This window comes from Sus scrofa, chromosome X (genome assembly GCF_054392235.1).
Source record: "Sus scrofa isolate SSC_HxYL_T2T_F1_AM1 chromosome X, Sscrofa_HxYL_maternal_Yorkshire_Landrace_v2.0, whole genome shotgun sequence".
Classification (NCBI taxonomy): Eukaryota; Metazoa; Chordata; class Mammalia; order Artiodactyla; family Suidae; genus Sus; species Sus scrofa.
Genome location: NC_139401.1, coordinates 98,173,703 through 98,195,086, shown reverse-complemented (window position 1 = coordinate 98,195,086; position 21,384 = coordinate 98,173,703). Strand labels below are relative to the sequence as shown.

Here is a 21,384-nt window from a genome sequence, read left to right as displayed (position 1 = left end):
ATGGCCTTCGTGGTTATCCCTCAGCCCTCACCTTGCTCAGCCTCCCACCAGCTTTGGACACAGTTGACCACCCCTTCCTCTCCTAGCTGCTGTGATGAGTTCCTGATGCTTCAACTACCTTTCTGGCCCCTTTTTCTTAGTGTTCTGTGTGGGCTGAATCCGCTCAATCCCTGGATACTGTAGTTCTTCCCCACTCGGTCCCAGGCCTTCTCTTCTTTCTCTGCTGTCTCTCCCAGGTGAGGTCACTGGGAACCTGGCTGGAAACACAATCAGTGGGCAGCCCACTCCCAAATTCCCATTCTACCCGCACCTCTTCTATGAGCTCCCGAGGTCTTGCATCTCAACTCTCTACTCTGACATCTTTGCTCCCGTGTCTCCCAGGAATCACATGTCAGAGGTCCTGTCGTGGCGCAGTGGTTCAAAAAACTGACTAGGAACCATGAGGATGCAGGTTTGATCCCTGGCCTCGATCAGTGGGTTAAGGATCCGGCGTTGCCGTGAGCTGTGGCGTAGGTTGCAGACGTGGCTCGGATCCTGCGTGGCTGTGGCTCTGATGTAGGCCGGTGGCTGCAGCTCCGATTCGATCCCTAGCCTGGGAACCTCCATATGCAACGGGTGTGGACCTAAAAAGCAAAACAAAAACAAAAACCCAGAAACAAAAACCGTAGCATGTCTAAAACGGAACTCCTGATTTTTTTTCCCTCAAGCCTAGCCTCCCTCTGCCCTCTTCATCTCATAAGATGGCACCCTCATCTCTCCAGTGACTCAAGCCATAAACCTCAGAGTCATTCTCCTTCTCCTTCTTCTTCTTTTTTGGCCTCACGCAGGGCACATGGAAGTTCTCTGGGCCAGGGATCGAACCTACACCCCTGCAGAGACAATACCAGATCCTTAACCTGCTGCAGCACAGCAGGACCTCCTGAGAGTCATTCTTGAGTCCTGTGTCTCCCTTTCCCTCACCCCCACTTCTCACCACTCTGTCGTCTTTGAAGCTGTTCCTTCAGAATCTGACCAACTCTCTCCATCTCCACGGCTATCACCCAGCTGCAGACCCCCACCACCTCTCCCCGGGCTGGCTGCAGCAGCCCCATTCCTGGTCTCCTCGTAGCCACTGCTGCCCCCTTTTTAAGTCTGGTCTCTATAGATATTGCAAAAGCCCACATCAGATCCTGTCACGCCTCTGCTTAAAACCCGGCAGACGTTTCCTACTGCAAATGAAGAACATCCAAAGCCCTTTTCCGTGGCCTACGAGGCCCTGCTGTGATCTCCTCCTGCCCTCCTGGCCGAAGCTCTCTTATGCTACTGTGCCTAGAACACTCTAGCCCCGCTGGCCTTCTTTCAGTGTCTGAACCTATCAAGTACCGTGCGAGGTCAAGGCCTTCCCTGTTTGGTATTCCTCTTTTCCTGGAAACCTCTTTCCCCCATTCTTCACTTGGCTGGTCTTCCATCCTCAGGCCTCCCCTTAAACATCATCACCTCTTCACAGAGGTCTTCTCTGAGAACTCTGCCCCTGCACCTGATCTATTCGGTTCCTTCCTGAGACTCACCATGACCTGTTCTTACATCTTCATCTTTGTGATTACTGGGCTCTGGACCCCATAAGAGTATTGACGATGTCACTTGTGTTCAACAGTGGAGCTCTGCCACCTCGTACGGTACTTGGCACATGGTAGAAATATATATAAGAATTTTTTTTTTTTTTTTTTTTTTTTTGGAAATGGCCAGACCAGGAGTTCCCATTGCGGTTCAGTGGTAATAAACCTGACTCGTATCCACGAGGATGTGGGTTTGATCCCTGGATCCCTGGCCCTGCTCAGTGGGTTAAGGATCCAGCTATGGTGTAGGTCGCAGACGCAGCTCGGATCCCGCATTGTTGTGGCTGTGGTGTGGGCTGTAGGTCGGCAGCAGTAGCTCCGATTGGGCCCCTAGCCTGGGAACCTCCACATGGCGCAAGTGCAGCCCTAAGAAGCAAAAAAAAAAAAAAAAAAAAAAAAATTTGGTCACACCCACGGCACATGAAAGTTCCTGGGCCAGGAATTCAGTCTGAGCCACAGCAGTGACAATGCCAGATCCTCAACCACTAGGCCACCGGGGAACTCCATGCAATCCATTATCAAGTGCCTACTGGTTTCGTGTCAGCTGTGAAAGTCAGGTTTCTAGATGAGGAGTCTGGTCCCTGGGAGAAAGCCTTCAACATTTCTGGCCAAAGACAAAAACAGAGAGAGAATGGCGTAAAAAGAAGCATATCAGGCAGCTACAGTCTAAGAAGAAACAGGAGCCACAATGGCTCTAGTCCTTTTAGGAAGAGCAGGGTGGGACATCTAATGGCTAATTCCTTCTCAGGGAAGGAGTGCTTCTTTAAAGGGCAAACAACCCTTCTTGCGGAAGGGCCAGAGGCCCAGGGCGTGGGCTGGATGACTCCGGATAGTCTTTCCATCCCTGAGAACCTCCAAGTAGACACTCTGGTTACTTTCCCAGGGCTCCTTCCAGGGCCCTCCTCCCTCTTTCCCTCCAGGTCTTTGTGGTCCTGCAACTCCCTCCTCAGCTGAGCTTGGAGAGGCATCTTCTGGAAAACCTGCTAGTGTCTGGAATATTTTTCTGGTTATCCAAGCAGTTGCTTTTCCCTAGTGAGCTGGAATGGAGACACCTGCCACCTGTTCTAGCAGGTCACAAGGGAGCAAGTAGAGATCAAAGCCATGCATTTGTCCTTCCACAAACACCTAGTGGGGCTGGAGTCACCTCACAAAAGACCAAGCCCTTGAGGCTTCTGAGAGGGTGCTGCCAAGGACCCTCTGGGCTGCCGCCCCCGACCCTCCCCACTTCTCACCTTGGGAGCCACACATGCTGCCTAATAGGCCCAGACACGCTCCTAAGCCCTCCCTGCTGGGGCTGACAGCCCGGTGACAGATGTGAGGGCTGTGCCAGATGTGAGGCTGATGCCATATGGCATCACGGGTCACAAGGTCTGAAGCTGCTGCCACTGGGCTGTGGCAGAGTTAGCGGGAAGATCCTTGCATTTAGCCCCCCCTCACCTGTCACTTGACAGAGGCAGTGAGAGGGAACTGGAGCAATGACATATTCACAGGAGCTGGAAGGAGTTGTCATGTCACGCCAAGAACCCTGGGCCCACCCCAGCCCCCACACTCTGGGTACCACTCTGAGTATTTCCGAGGGAGGCAGAGGCAGAGATTGACCGAACCCGATGGGGAGAGATGGAGGGGAAGACGGCTGAGCAGGAAAGGGGGCCAGCCAGAGCCAGGAGGGAGGAGAGAGGCCAGATGAAGGAGAGAAACCCAGACAGAAGCGAAGAAATGAGACGAAGAGGGCCTGGGAGACAGCGAAGGAGAAAGGACGGGCTTGGACAAAGGCAAGCCTGCCAGAGACACCGTGCCCGCCGACTCTCATTTGCCTGAGATTTTTGGAGACCCACTCCAGGGCCTCACCTGCTCTCTCAATGCCCTCGAGCTGCCCCCAGCTCTGCCCTCAGGCTCCCGAGGAGGGCCACACGGTAACGAGAACCTTCTGGTATACGACTTCTGGCAATCAAGATCTTTGGGGCAGGCCACTGCCTTTCTGCCGTCCTGACAACAGGATGGCACCCGCCCGGTTTCACAGACGGGGATGCGGCGAGCAAGGGACACATCCTGAACAGCCTGAGGAAGACAACCCATGACACGGTCTCAAAGTGGGCCAGTTCCCCGGCCCCCAGAGGCTGTATTTGCCTTGTGAAAGGGAAGGAGATGGAGAGGAGAAAATCCCAAAGGGAGAGAATTCCAGAAGGTGGGAGGGAATGGTCATGATGGGGAAAGTGGAGTTGGCAGGGAAGGGAGCAGCAGGCCTGAATTTCTCCCCTCAGTGAGCACATCTCTCCACGGCCAGGCTGGGCTGCAGAGCTCTGGCAGAGACCGCTAAGCCTGGAGAGGGTCCCTGGCCACCCAAATCTCTCTCTCTCTTCTTGGATCCTGGCCTCTAGTCTGCCAAGGGCTGAACTGTAAACAAGCCTTGGAGGCCAGACAGGGGGAGCAGGTGTGGACAAGAGCATCCAGCAGCCAAAGACCCGGGACACAAACATCAAGCCCCTGGGGGCTGCTTGGCAGGTGCTGGTAGCACAGGGCTCTCAGCCTTCTCAGCAGGCCGCCGTGTCATGTCTGTCACTCCTCTGTGAGGCTTCCAGCATCCACGGCCCTGTCGCCAGCCTGGGAGGCCCCAGCAAGCCCTGACTCTGGTCAAACAGCTGGAGAATGTTAGAGAGGCCAGGGACCCAGGAAGTTCTCTCTCTCTCTCTCTCTCTTTTTTTTTTTTTTTTTTTTTTTTTTTGCTTTTTTAGGGCCGTGCCCTTGACATATGGAAGTTTCTAGGCTAGGGGTTGAATCGGAGCTACAGCTGCCAGCCTATACCACAGCCACAGCCACGCCACATTGGTGACCTACACTGCAGCTCACGGTAACATTGGATCCCTGACTCAGTGAGCAAGGGCAGGGATTGAACCCGCATCCTCATGGATGCTAGTCAGATTCGTTTCCGCTGTGCCACAACAGGAACTCCCCCCGGGGAAGTTCTTTACTTCGCTCTTGTCCACTCTTGGCTGCTTTCCAGAAGCAGCAGGGGAAGGCCTTCTGGAGGACTGCAGCTAGGGACTACAGGAGGGGCCAGGGAGGCTTGAAGAAGATGGCCGGAGTCGGGGAGAGGGGCTGGGGGTGCAAGTAGCTGGAGCTGACCCAGGGAGAAGTGAGGAAACCCTCTCCTCGCTCTCTCTTTCATGTCTGGCTCCGCTGGGGCCAAAGGTCCCCAGCACCGCCCGGGGGAGCTTGTGAGGAGCCAGGCGCTCGAGTCAAAACTGGAAAGAGCAAGGCACATCCTTGCTACAGCTTTGCCTACCTGGCCCATCTGCCCCCTCCTCACCTGAGAGGATGCCAGTGGCATCGAAAGCCCAGGCCCCAGGCCCAGCAGGTGCCAGGCTGACCTCTGGTGAGGGCTCGAACTGGAGCAGGCCCAGGCTTCCCCTTGGTGCACCAGCTCCAAGCTCTGTCCATCGAATACTTGGGGGTGGGGTGGGGGGGTGAAGGGCAGGGGCGGACAGGGCAGGGCAGAAATCAGGCCAAGAAGCAACTTGATAAACGAAGTTATGTGAGCAGAGGCCTGGCAAACTCATGTCACCCCGTCTGGATGCGCCTGGAAATGCCAACTACAGCCTCAGGGCAAAAAGACACCTTTTATTCTGCCTAATTGCATCTTCCTGGTGAGAGAGAGGAAGGAATGAGAAGGTCTTTGCTAAAGCAAAGGCAAGATCCCAAGGGATCAGAAAAGGTTGGTGAACCTAAGAATGAAAGCAAAGGGCAAGAGCAGGTGCTGATTTTCTATCTCAGAGTGGAGGGATGAGTTAGCACCAAACATTGCATCGCCCTCATGTTGCTAGCTGGGTCCTCCTGTCTGTTTCCAGGAATGCGAGTGGCAGCAAAACTGCAAGCCTCAGCGGGCTTGTCTCTGGGTGGGGGTGGAGGTGCTAAGGAAATCACACCCTACTCTGCAGCCAGCCTTGGGGGACAGAGAATCCTAGGGAATCCCACGAACCCATGGGCTGCCTACTTGGCATCACAGATTCAACGATGGACCCAAGACTCAATTCACCGATTCTGGTTTTCGCTAGAAAACCAGATCCAGGCGTTGTAGAAAGAACCAAAAAGGGTTAAAAAAAAAAAAAAGCTTGGCCTAAGCTTCAGTTACCCAGAACATTCTATTCACCAGAAAAGCCGCTCCCTGAGCATTCAGGTTTCAGCACTGCGGTGTATTTGTATTTTTTCAGTGATCAAAATCCACCGGGCTGAGGCTCTCTGTTACAGAATAATGCCAGCTCTGCTTCCCACTGCCCTCTTGGAAGGGGAATAACAGCAGAGGTGCTTGCTCTTGAGTCAGGGGCTCCCTCCACTGCCTCTTAGATAGCATTCACTCACAGATGCAACAAAAATTTCCTGAGCACTTAAGATGTGCCAGGCACAGGGCTAGGCAGTGAAGATAAATTAGGGCCAGTCTCTCCCCTCCTGGAGGTTGCTGTCTGAGGTGGGGGCAGGCATGTCCACAGAAAAATATGAAACCACGAAACCACAGGTCACCTGGCACCATAGGGGGCAGCAGAGGATGCCATGGGAGTACAGAGGCCCGCCACTGCCCCCTTGACATGACTCCGGGCCCAAGCTGTGTGGCGAAGGTGAATAGGAGTTTCGAGGATGGACGGGGCAGAGAAAGGCATTCCAGGAAAGGAGATGATTCAGTAAAGAAGGGAGACCTCTAGGTAGTGAAGCCACCATAATTGAAAGAAAAGTCCTAGATAGAAAAAAAAAAAAATCAGGCAAAACGGAAGTGATTCTTTACTTTCTGGCTACAGGAATGAGGTCAGAGGACTAGTCTACCCTCCTGAGATGCGGCACTGCGCTCCCAAGAGGCCACAGAGACAATCAGAGACACGGCCCAGCACTGGGTTACCAGCCACATATCCTATGCATCACCCAGAAGCTACATATGGAAGACACCCCCCACCCCCACCAATGCCACAGGAGGAGGCAGGAAGGGTGGCCCGCTGGCAGAGGCACTGAAATTTGGCCAGAGTCATGGAGACCAAAGCCAAGGAGCTCAGAGGCCCTGTTATGCCCATGCGGCAGAGGTCCGTGGAAGCCAGCTCTCAGGGCTAGTAGTGGGAAATTATAAACATCCCCATGGTGGGGCCAGATGTGCCTCAGGAATAGCCCCTCCAGACCTGGCCACATTCTGTTCCGCCCACAGGGGGTCATCCTGGAGGAAGGAGGGACAAAATCAATAGACACAGCAATGCTCTGCTCAAGTAAGGGCTGCTGTCCCTGCTCTTAAGGCCTGGCTGAAAAAAACAAGCCCCCTCTTCCTCCCCAGGAGGTGGGAAGATGGCTTTTGCTCAGCATTGCACACAAGGCTCTAAAAACTTTTTAGAGAATAATTCCTAACGGAGGTACTCAGATAGAGCCATAATGTCAGATTAACAGCTCCAAGCCAGCAGACCAGACACTTGTCTAATTAATAAAACTTATAAAGCAGAACAACTTATCGATGTTACAGGCACGGCACTTAGTACAACAACAAAACCCAAATCCATGCAGAATGCTCCATGCTCTTTAGGAAGTCTTTTCTCCATCAACCTGTGCAATCCCTTCTTCAACGCAAACGGAGGAGGGGGTGGCTGGGGAATGGAAGGAACCATGCAGAGCTCTGGGCAACTCGCTGGGAGGAGACAGATGCCTCGAGAGGCTGGCACGAATCTGCCAAAGGTTAGATCCAACCTGGACTTTGGAGGCAGTGGATCTGGGCTGGAATCCCAGCTCTGTGCCAAGTGACTTAACCTCTTGAGCCTCAGTTCCCTCATCTATAAAATGGGGCTCATGATAGTACCTACTTCAAAGGACCTACATGAAGATTCAACGTACAAAGTAAGCACTCAATCAATAATGGCTATTAGCAACTACTATTATCACTGTCATATTTAGGCACCTACTAATAGGATCTGCTGTCCTGTTACAGTCCACTTGGTCTGCCTCTCTCTACAGAAAATAATGAGGGTGATTTGAAGATTGGTTCAGGAGTTCCCGTCGTGGCGCAGCGGAAACAAATCCCACTAGGAACCGTGAGGTTGCGGGTTCGATCCCTGGCCTCGCTCAGTGGGTTAAGGATCCAGCGAGCCCCTGAGCTGTGGTGTAGGTCGCAGACAAGGCTCGGATGCCTCGTTGCTGTGGCTGTGACCAGCAGCTGTAGCTCCGATTCGACCCCTAGCCTGGGAACCTCCATGTGCTGTGAGTGGGGCCCTCGAAAGACAAAAAACGAAAAAAAAAAAAAAAAGAACAAAATAATGCCATGTGCAGCAACATGGATGGAACTAGAGACTCTCATCCTGAGTGAAGTAAGTCAGAAAGAGAAAGACAAATACAATATGATATCACTTATATCTGGAATCTAATATACAGCACAAAGAAACCTTTCCACAGAAAAGAAAATCATGGACTTGGAGAATAGTCTTGTGGTTGCAAAGGGGTAAGGGGAGGGAGTGGGAGGAGCTGGGAGCTTGGGGTTAATAGATGCAGAATGTTGCCTTCGGGATGGATCAGCAATGGCATCCTGCTGTGTAGCACTGGGCACTCTGTCTAGTCACTTATGATGGAACACGTTATGTGAGAAAAAAGAATGTATACACGTATGTGTCACTGGGTCACCATGCTGTACAATAGGAAAAAATATATATATAAATAAATGATAAAAAAAAAAGAGAATTGGTTCAAATCTCTTTGGACTTTGGGCCCTGACTTTAGATCTACAGAATAATTAAGCTTTGCTGTGAAGAAAGCAAAGCCTGTATTACTACTTCCTCATCTGTAAAATGGGGGTAATATCAGGCTCTACCAAACAGAGTTAAGAAGATTAAATAAGATAATACACACAAAGCACCTACAACCATTGTGTCCCACACACAGAAAGCTAGGGTGAATGCCAGCGACTGTTTTTACTGTACACAAATTCTCATTCCGACCTAAAGAGCTTACTTAGCACAATACGTGGCACATAATTAACAGAGATCATCAGTGCTCTCAGCAGAGATGTGTCTGGAGAACAGAAGGGAAATCTGGGTCCGGTCTAAGAACCGGACTATGTGACTTAGGCTAAACTCACCTTTGTGACCTCAGACACCCCCGCCCCGACCCCACCAGGAGTGCGCGCGCGCCTAGAATTTTACTCAGCTCAAGAAAAGAAAGTGACAGGTATGCGCCTGCATATTCCCACCTGCCAAGCTTTCTACAAGTCATGCACCACCTCAGCCCCGAGATGCTTCGTGAAGGCTGAGGCCACGCGAGGGCAGGCCAGCCAGGGTGCACCGCAGCTGGGGGGCGGCGGCGGGGAGGGCGCCTGGAGGCCCCCCACACTTCGGACCACCCGGAGCCAGGGGCGGAGCTTCCAGGCGGGGAGCGGGGAGCACGCGGCCTGAGTCCTTGGAGGGGTCGCCCCTACTCCCCCCACCCTGCCTCGCAGCCTCTCTCTCTCTCTCCTTCACCCTCGCCACCCCCACCTCCAGCGAAAAACTTCCCGCTCACGCCGCCACTTTTCCTTCCACCGGCGGGAGCCCAAACCCTCAGCCCCGCGCATCTTAATCTTCCAATTTCCTCGCCCATGGCGCCGCGAAGGGGCCCGCGGGTGGCCTGACGACCCGAATGGCTCCTTGGAGACTCTGGGTCGGGGGTTGGGGGATGGGGGGAGGAGGGATGTCGGCTCCGACGCGACAACTCCGTCCATCGTCCATCCTCCATCGACTGCGGGGGGCGTGGGGAGGGGGAGGCTCAGCAGGCGCGCACCCAGGACCGGGGAGCCGTGCCAGCCCCGCCCCGAGTCGCTGTGAGGGGCCGGCCAGGACCACCAGCACACAGCTGCTGACCTCCCAACCCCACAGACCCCAGCCTCCATGGCCGGGCGCCCCGCTTTCTGGTCCTTTCCCAGGTGATTCCAAACCCGGCTGTTCGGAGCGCGGTACTTACTGTCGGGGCCCTCTGCGGGCCGGGGCTGGGCGGCTGCCCGGCCCGGGAACCCTCTGGCCGGCTCCCCCTCGCGCTGCCCCCGGCTGTGCCCAGCGCCGACGGTAGCGGCGGCCGCGGCGTCTGTAGGAAGAGAAAGATCACGCCTGCCTGAGAAACCCAGCCCCTGCTGTGACCAGAATCTTAAAGAAGGAGGCGACTGGCTCGGCCCCAGAGCCGCGGCTGAGCTGAGGTGGCGAACTAGCGAGGCAGCTGGTAAACACGGCGGCGGCGTCTGCTGCCTCTCGCCAGCCTGCCCGCCCGCAATCCGCCGCGGAGGAGCTCCCCCCTCACCCTCCACCCTGGACGGGCCCCCGCGGGGGAGCCGGGGAGGGGAGGCTCCAAGTACAGTGACGTGCGGATAATCCAGCTGCGGCTGAGGGAGCACTTACTAAGTGCCGGGCACCGTGCTTTACATCCATTGTCTCATCGCGGCATCCTCCCCATTGTACAGAAAATAAAACCGAGGCTCAGGGGAGCAAAGCAAACAGACCCAAACGCACAAGCTGGTAAGAAGTGACGGGGCCAAGACTGGAAACTGGAGGGATCGCAAATTCTCCACTGCCTGCCTCAAAAGCCACTTTGTGCTACTGCAGAGCAACATCTGAATAGCCGAGTCTCCACCTCCTGTCTCCCCATTTTCCTGACAGCACCAGGGACAGGTGGCGACTCTAGGCTAGTTTGCTGGTGTAGGTGGGGGTAGGGGCACCGGGCGGCAGGGTCCTGGCTGCAGTGCTTGGCGCGGGGGAGCGGCCATCGTTCTTTCATTACCTTGGACAATTCACCTACTACCTGCCAGACAGAAAACGGTCTAAGAGGCAGTCCTGGTCCAGGTGTGATCCAGGACACAGGCACTGAGCCTGTGAGGTGTGGGCTATGCTAGAAGGATCAAAGGTGGCAGGTAGAGACGTCAGTGTTCTCCGATGCCTCCCCTCGGGGGAACTGCTGGCTGGCCGTAGGGAGAGAAAGGGCTTGCTTGGGGGAGGAAGCCCTCCCAATGGCGCTGATCCCAACCGAGTCCTTCCTTTAACTGGAATGAGGGTTCACACCATCCACTCTTCTTTAAAGGATGAGTGGAAGGCAGCCTTGCTGGGAGACTGAGCCCCATGGTTTCTCTATGGGAGTGGCCCTAATCCCTCTGCCATCTGGGAGGTAGGAAAGACCGCTTACTCCTTCCTTGCTGGTCAAAATGATGAAAAAACACAGTATTTCCCCCCCCCCCCAATTCTGATCACAAAAGGAGAGCAGTTTGAGAACTTGTATTCCTCCCTCCCTTGCTCCTGCTTATCCACCCAGTCATTCATTTAGCAAATGTTTATTAGCATCTGCTGTGTGTCAGGCACCATGGTAGGTGTTGGGCACCTCCACGGTTCTGTGGGGGAGGCGGAAAGCACTCAGGGCTGGCAGTTAGGAAACACCTTTTTTTAAGTCCTGGTTCTTTGACTAAATAGCCGTGTGACCCTGGATGAGTCACATATCCTTCTTGGACCTCCGTTTTCTTGTTGGTCAAATAGGGGTAGTAACACCTTCCCGTCCTATTTCACGGGGGTGTTCTGAGGCTCGATGGACATAATGGATGTGAAAGAGCTTTGCAAAGTATAAAGCCACTAGACAAATGTTAGGGATTAGTCTGTCGCCAAGGTGGGAGGGGGCTGCTGGGAAGCAAAGCTTAAGAGAAATCCTGGCTGACTCTCCCAAATTGATTGCACTGAATTCCATCTTCCCTGAATCACTGATTCTACACTTGGGCAGGAGTCTCGGCTCCGTGAAATATCGTCTTCCATCAGTGGTGCCCATGACACCAGGGTTAGTGATGACCTGGCCTTAAATCGGGAAGATCGTTTGGGGGACTTGAGTGGAACGGGGGTGCGCACTTTTGCCTCTGGGTCTCTAATTCCTGGCAACGGCAGCATCTTCCCCACAAATCGAGCCCACCCAATGTGTCTGGGTACAAACCACTTAAGTCCCCCAGAGACATCCCTTCAGGAAGCACAGGGCTTGGGTCACATAGCAATAGTGGCCTTGAGGATGAATGCTGTACTTTCTCGCAGGCTAGGGGCTCTGGGTTCAGTCCAGCTGACTGAGAACTACAGTAGAACTAGTGGAGCCTCTGCGAGGGTCTTCAGTTTGCTCGGTTCGCCCCTACGAGCAACCTCAAATAGATCTATAATCTAAATTCTACTACTACACTTGTTATGCAACACAGCTACAAGGCAAATTCCCAAATTTTCAGAAGTACTCTCCCCTACCCTCAGTAAACACACAGTCTAAGGAAATAGTCTTGCCAGGCAGTTTCCCGACGAATCTCCTAGACTCCTTCCTTCCTCTCCCTCTTCCCACCAGATGGCCGCCCCAAAGCCCCTTTCACATAAAAATGCTAGAACCGGAGTTCCCGTTGGGGCTCAGTGGTTACGAACCCAACTAGTATCTGTGAGGATGCAGGTTCAATCCCTGGCCTCGCTCCGTGGGTTAAGGATCTGGCATTTCCCTGAGCTGTGGTGTAGGTCGCAGACATGGCTCAGATCCCGTGTGGCTGTGGCGTAGCTCTGATTTGACCCCTAGCCTGGGAACCTCCGTGTGCTGCATGTGTGGCTCTAAAAAGGAAAAAAAAAAAAAAAAAGATGCTAGAACCAATGCCGAATGGCGAGGGCTCTGGGGACCATGGCCGGCCGAGTCCAGAGCTGCACTACCCAGCTCTGGAGCCAAACTAGAATGGAAGTCAGAGGCAGTGACCGAAAGAAACCCAGCCTCGGGCCAGGGCACCTTCGATCCTCAGGTTGGGGGTGGGGGAACAGCCAGAACAGCCAGACTCCACACCCAGGTTCCCTTGGCAGTCTCGAGGCACCTCTCGATGTCTTCATAGATTCCCTTGTCACAGCCATCTCTCCCAGGCTGCTCCTCTTAATAAAGTGCCCCTGCGGCCACTCCAGATAGCCTGATGTTATCCTTCGATCTCCCACCCTTCTTCCCAGCATGGGCCACACAGCAGGGATTCAGACCCCTCCCCCCGCCACCCCAGGTCACAGTACTGTCTTCTGGGGAAACGCTTCCTGAGTATCCAAGCCAGGGTTTGACGAAAGCTTGGGGTATGCGTGTATGAAACACTCCTTCCTTGTCCCCTCAGGGTGGCCTGGGCCCTAGATTCAGGGTCTCCCCCCAGTTCCCTTGCCGACCTCAGCCTGCATTTTCCTTCCTGGGCCCGTTGCTCCCCTCAGCTGTATAACCTGAGTCCAATTTGCAAATCCTTGGTGAGTGTCAATAAATCCCCATCTATATCCCCCTGCAAGACTGGAAAGCTTCAAGATCCAAAGGAATGAATCAGCGATGGTGAAATTTCAGGCACAGTGACAGGCAATTGAGAAGACATATTTGATCACATCATGTTTACCTATGTGTAAGGCTGGCCCTGAGGATATTCTGGCATTTTCCCTCGCCTATAATGAAGACTTGGAATAATAGCAAAGGAAGCCATTGAAAATACACCGGGCTGGGAGCAGGGACATCTTGCTGCTTATCCCAGCTCTGACACTAATTAGATGCAAGGCCCTATACTTTCCCCTGCTAGGCCTCAGTTTCCCTGTAGGTTAAGAGAGCACTGGATTAGCTGATTTTCAGGATCCCTTCCTGTTCTAACAGGCTCAGATTCTGGCACTGAGATAGACTGATGTCCCCACTTGGAGACATTGGGCAGGGCACTGTGTGGGCATGGGAGCTGGGGGGGGGGCAAAGGGTTGGTACTGTAGGCATAAGACTGGTGCTGGTATTCAGCAATGGAGCCAGTGTCTGACTCACCTTTGCGAGGGAGCAGAGGAAGAATCTGTTCCGATCCACCCACCGCCCCCATCTTGTAGCCTGGGAATCCACCATGTCCTCCAGGACTTATTCCAGCTACCCCAGGATCAGGACCCACATTCTACCAGTGACCACCTGTGCCACCATCCCATGTTCCTGAATGAGTGACCAGGAAACTGCTGCTGCCCCAACGCCCCCCCCAACCCCGAGTGCCCTCCAACCGCCCCCCTCTTCGGATCCAGCAATGAAAGGGTTAATATCTGGCCCAGCAGGGACTGTTCATTCTGCCCGGTCAGTCAGACAGACCATACAACGCAGGGGTGGGGGGGGCATGCCCACAGCAGGCAAAAGTTCCTGGGCCAGGGATCGAACCTGAGCCACAGAAGCGACCCCAGCCATAGCAATGACAATGCTGAATCCTTAACTGCTAGGCCACCAAGGAACGAACACCCAGACAATATTTCTATCATCACCCTACTCTAGAATTCCACACTAGTTGAACACCCCAGCCCCTTCCCAGGCCGCTTCTCTGTGAAGATGTGTCAGGGGCTTTCGGAAGGGCGTTAGGCCTCCCCCCACCCCCGCCTCTGAGTCAGGTGGGTCCCTGGTTGTCTCACAGAAGGAAGAACAAGAAGGGACGCAGGGGGGCCGCCAGGGTCCCGGCTTTGTGGGGGAGCAGCTGCTGCCCGGGTGACCCTGTGTGCCGTGGTCTGGATCCAGTTGCCAGAAGATGAGATCAAAGGTAGTCAAGCTGGAGGGACACTCTTTTTGGCACTGATCTGAACAAGGCACTGTATCGGTGCCCCTCACTGGTTCTCGCAGCTCACCAAGGGCTGTCAGGTGCCCTGAGCTGCTCCCCAGGCCCACCTGGGGCACCTGCCACTATTTTCCTTCCCTCCTTCGTAGCTGGTACCTTCCCTTCTGCTCTTAGCCAGAGCAAGCCTCCCTAGCACTGGAAACCCCCTCATGTGGCCCCTGTTCCCACCTCCACAGCTCTTGTAGTTCTCTCCTCTCTCTGCCAAGGCCTAGCTGCTCCAATGGGTGCTCTGCCCCTGCCGTGCGAATGTTCTGTTCTCGCAAGGCCCGGTATTAATTTGCTCTCATTTGTGAGCGGCTTTGTTAACGCGTGTGGCCTTTTCTCGGATGTGCAGTGCCGCTCCCGCTGCCTCTCTTACCTCCCCACCCACACACACCCTTCTTAATCTTGTAAGAAGGGGCCCTTCCCTGTGGAGAGGGGGTGGAGCTTTCTCCAAGCCCTTTCGGGCACAGGCTTCAGTAGTTCGGGTACGTCTTCACAAGCACCTGCAGAAACATAGTGGGGGTCATTACTGATCCCCAAGGGACCCATAAGGAAACCGCCTGTGTGCATGGAGAGATACAGCGTGATGGCCAAGCGGGCCTAGAAGCACAGCTCTTTCCCACAGGACCCTACGTGCTTATGTCATTCATCTTTGACACGGCCCTTTGAAGCCCCAACCAAGTCCCCAGAAAGGTGCATGTGTGCAATACACACCCATATGCAACTCGGCTTATGAATCTGTGAGGGGTCATAGCACCTCTAAAAAGTCAAGCCCCTGCATCAGCATACTTTTTGTTAAAAGCTGCCCTGATGATTTTTTTTTTTTTGGCCATTTCTTGGGCCCCTCCTGCGGCATATGGGAGATTCCCAGGCTAGGGGTCTAATCGGAGCTATAGCCACTGGCCTACACCAGAGCCACAGCAACGCGGGATCAGAGCCGCGTCTGCAACCTACAGCACAGCTCATGGCAACGCCGGATCCCTAACCCACTGAGCAAGGGCAGGGATCGAACCCGCAACCTCATGGTTCCTAGTCGGATTCGTTAACCACTGCACCACGACGGGAACTCCCTGCCCCGATGATTCTAACGTGTTGCCAGGGGTGAGAACCACTGCTTGAAAAAAAGATGCAAAAATTAAGAGATGAGAGCGTAAAAGCCTTAGCAGCCCAGAGCTTCCTTAAAAACCCTGGATGGCGTTCCTGTCATGTTTCAGCGCTAACAAGCCCAACGACTGTCCATGAGGACACGGGTTCAATCACTGGCCTCACTCCGTGGGTTAGGGATCTGGTGTTGCCATGAGCGGTGGTGTAGATCACAGATGTGGTCGGATCCCACAGCATTGCTGTGGCTGTGGTGTAGGCTGGCAGCTGCAACTCTGACTTGACCCGTTTCTTGGGAACCTCCATATGCTGCAGGTGCGGCCACTTAAAAAAAAAAAATTGCGGGCATCCCTGGTACAAACTGAAGGCAGACTGGGCTGGGAACTACAGCCTAGCTTCCCTGCCTCAGTTTCCTCCTTTGAGCCTTAAGAAAATCATTCTGCTGGCCTTCTGCACCCCTCCCCAGCCCTGGACTGGCTTTGTAAATCAGTCAGTACTGATTTTGCTATGCGAAGGGATATTAAGAAAGAAATGGGAGTTCCCGTCGTGGCACAGCGGAAAGGAATCCGACTAGGAACCATGAGGTCATAGGTTCCATCCCTGGCCCCGCTCAGTGGGTTAAGGATCTGGCGTTGCCGTGAGCTGTGGTGTAAGTCGCAGACGCGGCTTAGATCTGGTGTTGCTATGGGTCTGGCATAGGCCGGCAGCAAGAGCTCCAATCAGACTCCTAGCCTGGGACCCTCCATATGCCGTGGGTGCGGCCCTATAAAGACAAAAAAGACAAAAAAAAAAAAAAAAAAAAAAAAAAGGAAAGAAAGAAATGCACCTCCTGCTTCATTTACACATGCTGGCTAATTGCTAGGTAAGCTTATCTTTAGTATCTTCTGCCTACAAAGGTGGAGCTGAATTCCCCCAAGTACGGCATGGGGTCTCTCTCAGGGTGAAGGGTAGAGACTTTCAGGTCAATCACCTAGAAAGAGATGCCCTTTGGGTAAGAGACTAGAACTCCTAGGAATAATAATCAGCTGAGGAGCTGCCGTGTATTAATCACTTACTATGTGACAGGCGTTTCACCTGCATTACCTCATTTAATCTGCAGACTCACCCTCTGACACAGATTATCAGTATTAACCCTCTTTTACATATTAAGAAACTGAGGCTCAAGAAGTTACATTACTTATCCAAAGGTCACCCAGCTAGTAAGCAAGTGTGTTTTGTTGGGCCCAGCCCAGAGTTTTCAAAATTTTTACAATGTATTGCTAACATTTAAAAATCCTCACGAGTTCCCGTTGTGGTGCCACGGAAATGCATCCGATGAGGAACCATGAGGTGGCAGGTTCGAACCCTGGCCTTGCTCAGTGGGTTAAGGATCAGGCGTTGCCATGAGCTGTGGTGTAAGTTGCAGACATGGCATGGATCCTGCGTTGCTGTGGCTGTGGTGTAGGCCGGCAGCTGGAGCTCCCATTCGACCCCTAGCCTGGGAAGCTCCATATGCCGAGGGTGAGGCCCTAAAAAGCAAAAAAAAAAAAAATCCTCAGATTTCATACCAGGATCAGGATTTCTTTTCTTTTTTCTTTTTTTTTTTTTTTTGTCTTTTTGATATTTCTTGGGCTGCTCCCGTGGCATATGGAGGTTCCCAGGCTAGGGGTCGAATCAGAGCTGTAGCCACTGGCCTACGCCAGAGCCACAGCAATACAGGATCCGGGCTGCGTCTGCAACCTACACCACAGCTCATGGCAACGCCGGATCGGTAACCCACTGAGCAAGGGCAGGGACCGAACCCGCAACCTCATGGTTCCTAGTCGGATTCGTTAACCACTGCGCCACGACGGGAACTCCAGGATCAGGATTTCTGACTTCTCTTCAGAAATCCTACCTGGCAACCCTGGGCCTTAAAGTCCCACCTGACTATGATCAGCTGGTGCTAAGTAGCAGTACCCATTTTGGATGAAGGCTGGGCTCCTCAAGTCACCCCAGTCCCCATCAATGTTCAAGCCACATTGTCCGGGCATTCTCTGGTTCCCAGCAGACCTCCTAAGTTTGTTTCTGCATGGCTCCTTACATTCTTCAAACCAGTATCCCAAACTCCCTATGTCCCTTTCAGACCTATTCAAAGGCTCACTTGTAAGGGAGATAAATGTGACTGTTTTTTGGAAACTTTCCCAATTTTCAGCAGGCCCTGGCTCCATCGAACAGCCCCTCAATGAGATGGACCCATGAGCTTGCATCCCCCAGGCTGCTCCCCAAAATCTTGAGCCTTTCCTAGGGCCATCCCTCCCAAGCATTAAAACTGAGATGTAGAGTTCCCGTCGAGGCTCCGTGATAACGAACCTGACCTGCCTAGCATCCATAAGGACACAGGTTCTATCCATGAGAACATAGGTTTGATCCCTGGCCCCACTCGATGGGTTAAGAATCTGGCATTGCCAGGAGCTTCGGTGTAGGTAGCAGATGTGGCTCGGATCTGGCATTGCTGTGGCTGTGGTGTAAGCTGGCAGCTGTAGCTCTGATTCAACCTCCAGCCTGGGAACCTCCACATGCCGTGGGTGCAGCCCTAAAAAAAAGACAAAAAAACAAAACAAAACAAAAAAAAACCCCAATTGAGATGTTTGGAGTTCCCACTGTGGCACAGTGGGATCACTGTCATCTTTGGAACACTGGACGCAGGTTTGATCTCCGGCCCAGAATAGTAGGTTAAGGGGCTCAGATCTGATTCCTGGCCTGGGAACACCGTACATTGTGGGTTAGCCAAAAAAAGAAAAAAAAAAAAAAAAAAACCACCTGAGATGTTTTTTGTCCCCATAACGCATGTCTGGCTCTGCGCTCCCACCAGGTTTTCCTTCCCAGACGACATATCTGAATCTCCGATCCCTTCCATCCAAAGGGGATTTTGAGCACTGGGAGCCTCGCTGGGGAGCAGTTTCTGGGCGAGTAGGGTTTCAGCACTCAACAGCTGGGGCGAGGTTTGCATTGTCAACCCTGTCACCCTCCATTAACAATAATACAGGGCAGCCATGGAACTCCCCACCCCGAGGCCTGCCCCGGTGGTCTTTGTTCCCCCCATGCCCACTCGGTGTGGTCCCTGTCACCGTGTCCTACCCGCGCCACCCCCCCCCCGCAACTTCCCTGCCCGTTTCCTCTGAATGATCTGAATTCCTCTGCCAGGAGCAACCTGCCTGCGTGCAAAAACAACTTGAGAGCCATTAACGGGAAAGAGCATCTTTCAGAAAAGCCAGATGATTTTAAAGCATTAATGGACACCTTTGTGACTCTGTCTCAGGAGGAGCTAATGTCTCATAAGCTGGCTCTGGGCCGAGGACTGCTCGGCACAGCAGCCCTCCAACACTGAGAATATGTGCCCTAGAACCCAAGCTATGCCAGAAGATCGAGAGATTCTGGGAGCGGTGAGAAAACCCAGGATGGGAGCGCCCATCAAGGGCCGATCCCACTGCCACATGTGTGCTCGCGTGTGCACACGCACGCACGCACACATACACATCCCAGGCGGGGCCACACGTTGGCACAAAAACACCACCCACACTCTTGCTATAAGACTCACGTGTGATTTGCCAACAAATTGCAAATTAACCTCCTAGTGAACAGATTAATGGTATTCATGGTAATTTACACTCCAAGTTTCATAGCAACAGACTTCGAGCATTCTGGTTGCATAAGAATCCAAGGATTTTCGAGTTCCTGGAGACATTGTAGTAATTAACCTGATCAGCTTATGCAAATTAGCCCCAATTTGACACTGTCATTTTTGTATCCAATAGCCAGGGTATCTGCCCAGAAGGTTGCCCGTCACTGCTCCAGCTACTTGGCTTGAGGTGCTAGGCTGACAGATGCCAGTCTGCATTTGTCTATGCAAATGAGGCCCCAGAGCAGAACTCCCCATCAGGCCGGGAAAGGGACCGGACAGTTACAAATGGGCTCCTTGCATGGTGACGAGAGTGGAGTCTAGGCTTCCAGGAGAAATGGGGAGGGGGGCCCCCCGTCAATGTGCGCACGACTGAGAGCTGCCTTTTTAAGATCCTTGCTTTGAGGACCAAAATTCCTGACCTGCACCAGAATTTGAACGTCCCGCCTGAAGGTCAGGAAGAAGCCTTGTGGCATGTCGCCAAATACCAACGGAAGTGTTTGACCTTTCCAGAAAGATCAGCTTCTTAAAGTAAAGCCAAAAGCTGGGGTTCCCTGTTCCTTCCCTAGAAAGGTGAAGTTTAATTGGCTCTGTTTCCCAATTTGAGCAATAAAACAAACAAAAAAAAAACCCACAGAACATACTCAACTCCCTCATCAAATCAATCAGCCTACGGGCACAGCTTGCATGCTCTCTCCACGGGTGGACTGCTTCCTATCTAATAATGTTTAGCCTCAGGGGGTGGCCACTCCTCCACCAACCCCCACAGAGCTCCATCCGTGACCTCCTTCTTGTTTGATCTCTTGAACCACCAGGACTCATTGAACGCCCTGCGTAATCGGCCTCGTGCTTCCCGCCCTGCAGGGCACAGTAATGCGGCGCCTCGGAGGACAGTATCCTGGCCCACTGGCCACTCACTGATGCTCCCAGCTCAGCTCTCCTCAGGTTCTCAGCGAGTAGCTTGTGGTGCTGTCGGCCCACAGACAGTTTTGGAAACAGCTTTCTGGAGCCCCGACTTGAGGGGAGTGGGTAAGGAGGGAAATGCCACAGAGAAACTGTCCAGGTTGTCCAGAGGAAACCTGCCACGAATGAGCTACCATCTGGAACTCAGAATTCTCTAGAATGCAAGGCCAGGCAGGGTGATGACCAGAGCAGCCTCACCACTCTCGAAGAGCTAACACTTAGAGGTGATAAAACACTTGAAACTTATACCAGGGCCATTTGGTAATAACTACCTTTTTCTATCTTCTTCCTGAACCACCTTTGGCTAAGGTGGGATTTCAGAAGTGTTGGAAGGCTTCCTACATCAATTTCCTCTCTAAATGCATCCATGAAGGCACCATTCCAAGATGGTGCCTGTGGCCGCTCTCCCTCTAGTCTATCTTCCTCCTCTCACCGCACCCATGTCCCTATTCACCCAGCTACCAACCCCTCTTCTTTGACTGCCAACAACACTTAGTGTCCACCACACGGGCCCCCAGAACTAGGGGCCCAGGTTCCCTGGGCTGCAGCATACTATAGGAGGGATGCACATCTGCATACTTTTTAAAAAAAAAAAAAATTTGTAGGGCCACACCTGTGGCATATGGAGGTTCCCAGGCTAGGGGTCGAATCAGAGCAGTCGAATCAGAGCCACCGGCCTACACTACAGCCACAGCAACGCAGGATCGGAGCTGCGCCTGCAACCAACACCACAGCTCACGGCAATGCCGGATCCTTAACCCACTGAGCAAGGCCAAGGATCGAACATGCGTCCTCATGGATGTTAACTGCTGAGCCACAATGGGACCACCTTTTTTAAATTTTTTAATTTTTTGCTCTTTAGGGCCGAACCCGCGGCATATAGAAGTTCCCAGGCTCGGGGTCAGAATCGGTGCTACGGCTGCAGGCCTACACCACAGCCACAGCAACAGCCAATCCAATATGCGTCTGCGACCTACACCACAGCTCATGGCAACACCGGACCCTTAACCCACTGAGCGACGCCAGGGATCGAACCAGCATCCTCGTGGATCCTAGTCGGGTTCATTAACCGCTGAACCACGAAGAGAACTCCCCATCTGTACACTCTGAAGCATTACCTGTGGATAATTCAACCAATAACCTACAATGATGCAGATAACAGCTCCCACTTGGGGAGCATTTACTACATTCCATGAGTCTGACATGCACTATATCACTGCATCTCGTAACGGCCCTGGGAGCTTGGTACTATCATTACTAGCCCTGTTTTATAGATGAGGACACTGAGGCAAAGGTGTGAGCAACTTGCTCAAGATCACACAGGTAATATGTGGCAATGCCAGAAATCAAACCTTAGGTGACAGATGCCAGAGACTAGGCCTTTAAGCACCACCCGAAAACATCTCACACGTGTGTGTACCACTCTTTTCCAAACGGGAGGCAGAAGTCATAGTGATTAACAAGATTTGGAGTTCCCATTGTGGCGCAGAGGAAACAAATCCGGCTAGAAACCA

General features: G+C 53.1%; 1 protein-coding gene across 7 annotated transcripts in view; it reads right to left on the bottom strand.

Moving 5' to 3' along the window:
- The window catches only part of FRMPD3 (FERM and PDZ domain containing 3), a 156,370-nt gene that overhangs the window by 82,646 nt on the left and 52,340 nt on the right, over positions 1-21,384 (bottom strand). For 2 of the 7 annotated variants that reach the window (XM_021080188.2, XM_021080190.2), the window contains exon 1: positions 9,540-9,874. The exons of 4 other annotated variants lie outside the window; for them this stretch is intronic. The gene's annotated coding sequence lies outside the window, so the exon portion shown is untranslated. Of the gene's footprint in view, positions 1-9,539; positions 9,875-21,384 lie in introns of those variants that run through there. One more of the 7 variants, XM_085008123.1, reaches the window with a different exon arrangement.